Source organism: Macrobrachium nipponense, chromosome 21 (assembly GCF_015104395.2).
Source record: "Macrobrachium nipponense isolate FS-2020 chromosome 21, ASM1510439v2, whole genome shotgun sequence".
In the NCBI taxonomy this organism is placed as follows: Eukaryota; Metazoa; Arthropoda; class Malacostraca; order Decapoda; family Palaemonidae; genus Macrobrachium; species Macrobrachium nipponense.
Window position 1 is genome coordinate 14,058,703 of NC_087212.1, and position 7,500 is coordinate 14,066,202.

Here is a 7,500-nt window from a genome sequence, read left to right on the forward strand (position 1 = left end):
TGGAGCTGGAGCTGGAGCTGGAACTGGCTCCCGTTCCCGAGGTGCTGGAGGCTGGAGCTGGAACTGGAACTGGAGCTGGAGCTGGTTCCCAGTTCTCAGGTGCTGGAGCTGGTCCCCGGTTCCCCAGGTGCTGGAGCTGGGTGCTGGAGCTGGAGCTGGAGGGTGGTGCCCAAGTACTCAGATGCTGGGAGCTGGAGCTGGAGATGGAACCGACTGGTTCCCGGTTCCCCATGTGCTGGGGCTGGAGCTGGGTTCCCAGTTCTCAGTACTGGGCACCCAGCTCCAGCACCTGGGAACCGGGAACCCAGTTCCAGCTCCAGCTCCAGCACCCTGAGACTGGGAACCACTCCAGCTCCAGTTCCAGTTCCAGCTCCAGCTCCAGTTTCCAGTTCCAGCTCCAGCTCCAGCACTGGGAAACCGGGAGCCAGTTCCAGCTCCACCCTCCGCCACACCTGGGAACCGGGAGCCAGTTCCAGTTCCAGCTCCAGCTCCAGCACCTGGGAACCGGGAACCAGCTCCAGTTCCAGTGCCTGAATATTGCGATCCAGTTCCAGCGCCTGAGAACTGAGATGAGTTCCTGCAGCTGCTGCAGCAGCGTCTTCTCGGTCCGCCTTTTTTCAATTTGAGCAATTGCTTGAGGAGTAGAGGGGAGGAGTAGATAGAAGGTCTGATTTTACACATTTTTACACAGAAGCCATCTCCGTCGGCCCACGGACTGAAATTGGCTGGAGTGCCGTCGGGGAATGTGAATCTGCAAAGGTTAAACAAAGGATGTTTAATAACACAACTATAAATCTTATAGCTTATTTTTATAATAAGTATTTTTTTTTAAACTGTCATGTTTAGCGCAATTTATTTAATATTTGCTAAATATTTGCTCATCATTTTGTGTTATATTTAATAGTTCTGTTTTAAAAAAGGAAACTTGTAGATTAATTTAGAACTTACGACCAAGCTCCTTGCTGTGCACAGCTCCTGTTTCCCCTTGTGGGTACCCCTGTTCTTGGCGGTGTATACCGTTACCAGTCTCAAAGTTGAAGCTGTAGAAGACCATCAGCGTGGGGACCTTCACGTTCATCAACAAGGATTGGGATGACAGGACCAGAAGGCCTCTTAGAATCAACAGATGGGCGAGATCCTCCAAAGGTTCCAGTAGAAGGTCTAGATGGTAGAGATCCCGCAAAGCTTCCTGTGGCAGATCCACCCGGACGAGCCCCACCAAAAGCTCCGGCAGATGATCCGCTGGGGCAAGACCCACCAAAGGCACCAGAGGAGGCTCCACTTGGACGAGATCCACCAAATCCTGCAGAGAAAGATCCGCTTGCGCCTGATCCACCATAAACTGCAGATGATGACCCACTTGGGCGAGATCCACCAAAGGTTCCAGAGGGTGATCCTCCTGGACGAGATCGTCCAAAGGTTCCAGATGGTGATCCTCCTGGACTAGATCCTCCAAAGGTTCCAGCGGGTGATCCTCCTGGACGGGATCCTTCAAAGGTTGCAGAGGGTGATCCTCCTGGACGAGATCCACCAAAGGTTCCAGAGGGTGAACCAGTTGGACTAGATCCTCCAAAGGCTCCAGCAGCTGATCCACTTGGACTAGATCCTCCAAAGGCTCCAGCAACTGATCCACTTGGACGAGATCCTCCAAACGTTCCAGATGATGCAGTTGGGCGAGACCCACCAAAAGTTACAGATGATCCAGCGCTTCCACCAGGGGAACCACCATATCCAGTGGCCTGAGAACCTCCAAAACTACCAGCAGATGAGGATCCAAGGGATGTTCCACTTGGGTGAGATCCACCAAAGGCACCGGATGATCCACTTGGGCAAGATCCACCGCAGGCACCGGATGATCCACTTGGGCGAGATCCACCAAAAGCTCCAGAAGATGAGCCACCTGTTTGAGATCCTCCAAAAGTTCCAGATGATCCACTGAAGGTTCCAGAAAATGATCCACCTGGACGAGATCCACCAAAGGCTCCTGCAGATGCTCCAGAAGGACGTGAACCGCCAAAGGCTCCACCAGATGTTGCACTTGGTCTTGAGCCACCAAAACCTGCAGAAGATGATCCACCAATAGATCCTGTAGAAGAGCCACCATATCCACCAGTTTGAGAACCTCCAAAACCAGCTGATGCAGATCCTCCCAGACCACCACCAGATGAACCTCCAAATCCACTTGATGAACCACCCACACTGCCAGATACTGAGCTTCCACCAGCAGAACCTCCTAATCCTCCACCAGTACCTGAGCCTCCAAGTCCCCCAGCAGCTGATCCTCCAAATCCACCAGCACCTGAGCCTCCATGTCCCCCGGCAGCTGATCCTCCAAAACCACTGGAGGAACCACCAAATCCACCAGTACCTGAGCCTCCGTGTCCCCCAGCAGTTGATCCTTCAAATCCACCAGTACCTGAGGCCTCAATGTCCCCACAGTTGATCCTCCAAAGGCCACCAGTACCTGAGCCTCCATGTCCCCCAGCAGCTGATCCTCCAAAACCACTGGAGGAACCACCAAACCCACCAGTACCTGATCCTCCAACACCACTGGAGGAACCACCAAACCCACCAGTAGCTGAGCCTCCAAGTCCTCCTAAACCACTGGAGGAACCACCAAATCCTCCACCAGTAGCTGAGCCTCCAAATCCTCCTGCAGTTGAACCACCAGCACCTGAACCTCCAAATCCTCCAGCAGATGATCCACCTTGAGCTCCAAATCCGCCGCTAGATGATCCTCCAAAGCCTCCAGCAGATGATGACCCACCTACATTAGGAGTCTCATACAGCCTTGTCGAGATTGGGGATTGGCAGTCGCAAGTGCCAAAAGGAGGCATAACACCACTTTCTGAAAGGGCAGTGTTTTTTTTTTAAATCAGTAGTCACGTCAAATATTTATTTTCTCCTCAGATATGATGAAGGAAACGTGACATGCGTTTAATAAGTTGCAGGATAACACATTTACTCTCGAATAGAATCAGTTTGAGAAAGATTACATTAAGTATTATTGTGAAATTGTTTTGTTAACACTCCAGTTCAGTAAAATCAAATACAGAACTTCTAAGCTTACGTCTTTTGATTTGTTTAGAAGTTAGGTTTAACGCAATCAGGATTTTTCATATTTTCAAATTGTCAGACTATGTAAAAACTGTTTAGTTGGGGTTTCTGATTCTGTCGAGCAATTTTTTTTTTATTTCATGAAGTTTTCTTTTTTGAATATTTGCAAAAGAGGGTAAAAAGGAAGCTTTGACAGTCCGAATTTTCTACTGCGCTGTATTAACGTATCAAAGGACAACCGATCACAAAGTGTGTTAGGAGAAGAAAGAAGGTGGTCGCCATCATCGTCAGCAGGAGTCGAACGAATGTAATGACGGAACCTCTTCCCCCAACTCTTATATAGTATGCCAGTGCCCTTCGCCGCCTCTGGCACCGCCGCCTTAACCCCCCGCCCACTACCCCGGTGCATCCTGATGCCCTTAGGAAGTCCCCTCGCGACATCATATCCCTCTTCTGTGTTTTAAATCGAGCATGAAGCCATCGCAAGCCATCGCCGTTCTTCGAAATTGACGTAGCGAACTGTGCGGCCGGTAAAGACCAATGTCCCGCGTGTAGTATGCTCTCATATTATCATTAATTTTTTTCTTCCATGATCCTGTCACTGGTCGTTGCTAAAAGGATGTCGATTTTCATTTTCGTAACTGGACTCTTCTCGTGTCTATTTAGAGGATCCCACATTGACGAGGGAATAATGAAATACCTTGTCTTTTTTTTTTTTTCTTTTTGTCCCATTTTTCTTTCGAAGAACGGGATTTATAAGTGTCAGCGTTTGAAGTTCGCGTCTTAAAAGTGTCTCCAAATGAAAATGTACGTAATGCCTCTCCTTTCATAGTTTGCTGTATTTGAAAGTTTTTTTCTTGACGAGTTTCGATTTGCAATAAGTGAAATTGGAATATTTATAAAACGAAGTGTTTCTGAATGAAGTGTTTTTAAATGAAATTATTTCTGGATGAAGTGACTCTAAATCAAAGAATATCTAAATGACGTGTTACTAAATGAAAATATTTCTGAATGAAGTATTTCTAAATCAAAGAATATGAAAATGACGTGTTTCTGAATGCAAATATTTCTAAATGATGTGCTTATAAATCAAAAAATATTTAAATGACTTATTTCTAAATCAAAATATTCCTAAGTGACGTGTTTATAAATAAAGTATTTCTAAGTGAAGTGTTTTTAAATAAAAACATTCTAAATGCAGTGTTTTTAATTAAGTGAATATCTAAATGAAGTGTTTTTAAGTTAAATTATTTCTAAATGAAGTTTTTTTTTAAATGAAAGCATTTCTAAATGAAGTGTTTTTAAATTAAATTATTTCTAATTGAGATGTTTCTAAATGAAGTGTTTTTAAATGAAAATATGTAAAAATGAAATGTTTTTAAATCAAAGTATTCCTGAATGAAGTATTTTTAAATCAAAATATTTCTGGATGAAGTATTTTTAAATGAAGAACTATAAACCATGTATAAAGGGCCAAAATTGGTTATTTCCAAATTATTTATTTCCTGCGTCTATGCACACAGTAGTCATCGTCACGATACCAGTTCACATCACTCAGTCAATCAAATTGATATGCACAATTATCATTCTGCTTTTACTCGCATCATACGTGAACAAAACTACCTCTCAAATTGTTGTCATGATAGCGTAGTATTTCGATTTGAAAAAGTCAGATGTTACAGTGAGATTCCCCCTCTTTTTTTATTATTTTTTTTTTTAAGATTGTTATTTTAATTGTAAAAACTCATGTTTCAGGGAGTTTTCAAAGTTAATTTATTTTTAATAAACTGATATTTTAGTTTTAAAAACTCGGATGTTCCAGTGAGTTTCCCAATTATTTTGTAGATTAATATTTTAATTTTAAAAACTCATATGTTCCAGTGAGTTTCCAAAGTTTATTTTTTGTTGATTAGTATTGTATCAATGGACCTCTTGAACCTTTTATGTCTGCGCTCCTGTATACCTGTTATGTCCGAAGATGATACAGCACTTGTTGCTTCGCTCTCTTGTTCGCCTTTCGCCTCCGACACCGAAGGATTCACCATTTTGCTCAACTAGCTGAGGCACCCTTATCCACCAACTACCCTGGCTACCTCTCGTAAATTAGAGAAGACACTCAGACTCGAAAAACACGATGCGACCTGGATTTTCTTCAGTATTGTGAACTCAACGATGTATATCCGAAATTCATCAGATTCAAGCGTCTATAAATCAATGCTATACTTTACGGAATTTTACAGGGACGCGCTCAAAACCCTACTGAGGAAAGAAATCGATACGAAAGCTGCGATTGTCCAGAAGCTCTCTTCAACCGCTACACAACTCAAGAACCAATTATTCTCTGATCTATCATTATTGGACCGTTTACTGTATTCAAAAACTATTTCAAAATGTAATTAATGAATTTATTTCCTCTGTATTTTGTCGCCACCAAAAGAAGCTTTAGAGCCTGTGTTTTATTCCTGATTTCAATCGAGACATGATTGTATTTTCAACCTGTCCAATTATGTACTTTCAAGAGAGAAGAATTTTTACTATCTTTCGGTTTGGATTTTTGCTTACCGTCTTACAGACCTGACTATGCCAGATTCTATTTACCATTTGAAGTGTTGTTTCAGAGACTTATGAAACTAGATATGATAAAAAAACACCAGTAATTTGCCAGCAAAAATGTCCGCTATTATTCATCAAACTTATGCTAACCATTAAAACCTCTTGGACACCATTTTTTTAGAAAGGATGATCTTAAATTATTACTTGAATTAAAAAAACGAGAAGATATAATTATTTGCAAACCTGATAAAGGCAAAGGTATGGTGATTCTAAACAAAAATGAGTATATTGTAAAAATTGAAACCATTCTATCTGATACCACTAAGTTTCAACTACATGGTGGCCCCAACTTTCTCGACATTTAAAAAAGAGAAGATAAAGTCAATAGATTCTTAAGGAAACTGAAAAATGAAGGAGTAACAAATGAAACTACATACCAGCAATTACATGTCACATGTTCTTCGTTTAGTATATTATATGGCCTACCGAAAATTCTAAAACCAGGCACACCTGTTAGACCCATTATGGCTGCATACAATAGTCCTTCTTTTTCTATCTCCAAATTCTCAGTATCACTATTAACTGAATATTCCATTAATGAAAACACTTTGAAAAATAGATATCAATTTCAGGAACAAATCATCCATCAGGACGGAGACTACCAAATGGCCAGTTTTGACGTGGAATCTTTGTTTACGAATGTACCATTGAACGAAACCATAGATAATTATTTTAAATAAGATTTTATTAGCGAGACACTGTATTTCATGGTTTTTAGTAAACCCCTTTTTAAACAATTTCTTGAACTTGCTGTGCAAGATCCATGTTTATTTTTAATCAACGACTCTATTCGCAGGTCGATGAAGTTGCTATGGGGTCGCCACTTGGGCCAATATTTAGCCAACTTTTTTATGTCATATTTGGAAACAGAATGTTTAGATAATTGTCCCATTTCTTGTAAACCAATGTATTACAGAAGATATGTTGACGACACATTTGCACTTTTCAGATATCAATGGCAAATAGCACAATTTTTGGAACATATTAAAACGTACAACATCCTAACATTAAATTCACAATGGAGATAGAAAATGAAAACAAATTACCATTTCTGGACATCCTTGTCACTAGAGTCAATTCAGAATTCACGACTGCAGTATATCGGAAAAAGACGTTCACGGGATTAGCCAATAACTTCTATAGTCTTGTCAGAAAACCTTCAAACTTAATACCATATACACACTGGTCTATAGAGCTTTGAAATACTCATCCAACTGGCAAATTTTTCATAACGAATGTGGAATTTTTAATAACCTTTTTTCAAAAAAACTTATCCAAAGACATGTACATAATATAATTAATAAATTAGTAGGTAACTATATCCAACCACTCCTCCGCTAATGGATGTCCCAAAGAAACTAATGTATGCATCGATTTCATATATAACTAACTCGAAGTTTTCTCTCAGACTCACACAAATAATAGAACAAGAAATGCCTTGTCTCAAAATTAAACTTATTTCAAATAAATCCTTGCAAAAATTCGCTCACTTTTTAATTTCAAAGATCGTCTGCAGGACTTCATGAGATCCAACGTTGTATATAAATTCAAATGCGCAGGATGCCCTGCAACTTACGTGGGATCTACTCGAAGATTACTGCAGATGAGATATTGCAGCCATATGGTTTCAGTTTATAGAACAGGTCAAAGAATTAGTAATCCTGAATTTTCTAATATCAAGAATCATGCCGCTAAATGCAAAAATAAATATATCGAAACAGGACTTCTCGATAATAGTTACACTAAAGACCGGACACCTGACTACCTTGAAATCGTTGATTTTATTAAAAGACTGGATTCCCCCATTGAATAACAACACCTCGGCTTCAC

The 7,500-nt window shown here is 41.0% G+C and overlaps 1 long non-coding RNA gene and 1 pseudogene across 1 annotated transcript in view; one reads left to right on the top strand and one right to left on the bottom strand.

Annotated features, from left to right (window-relative positions):
* Positions 1-7,500, top strand: part of LOC135197572 (uncharacterized) — a 707,597-nt gene that overhangs the window by 565,639 nt on the left and 134,458 nt on the right. The window lies entirely within an intron of this gene.
* Positions 96-2,842, bottom strand: LOC135197629 (loricrin-like; annotated as a pseudogene).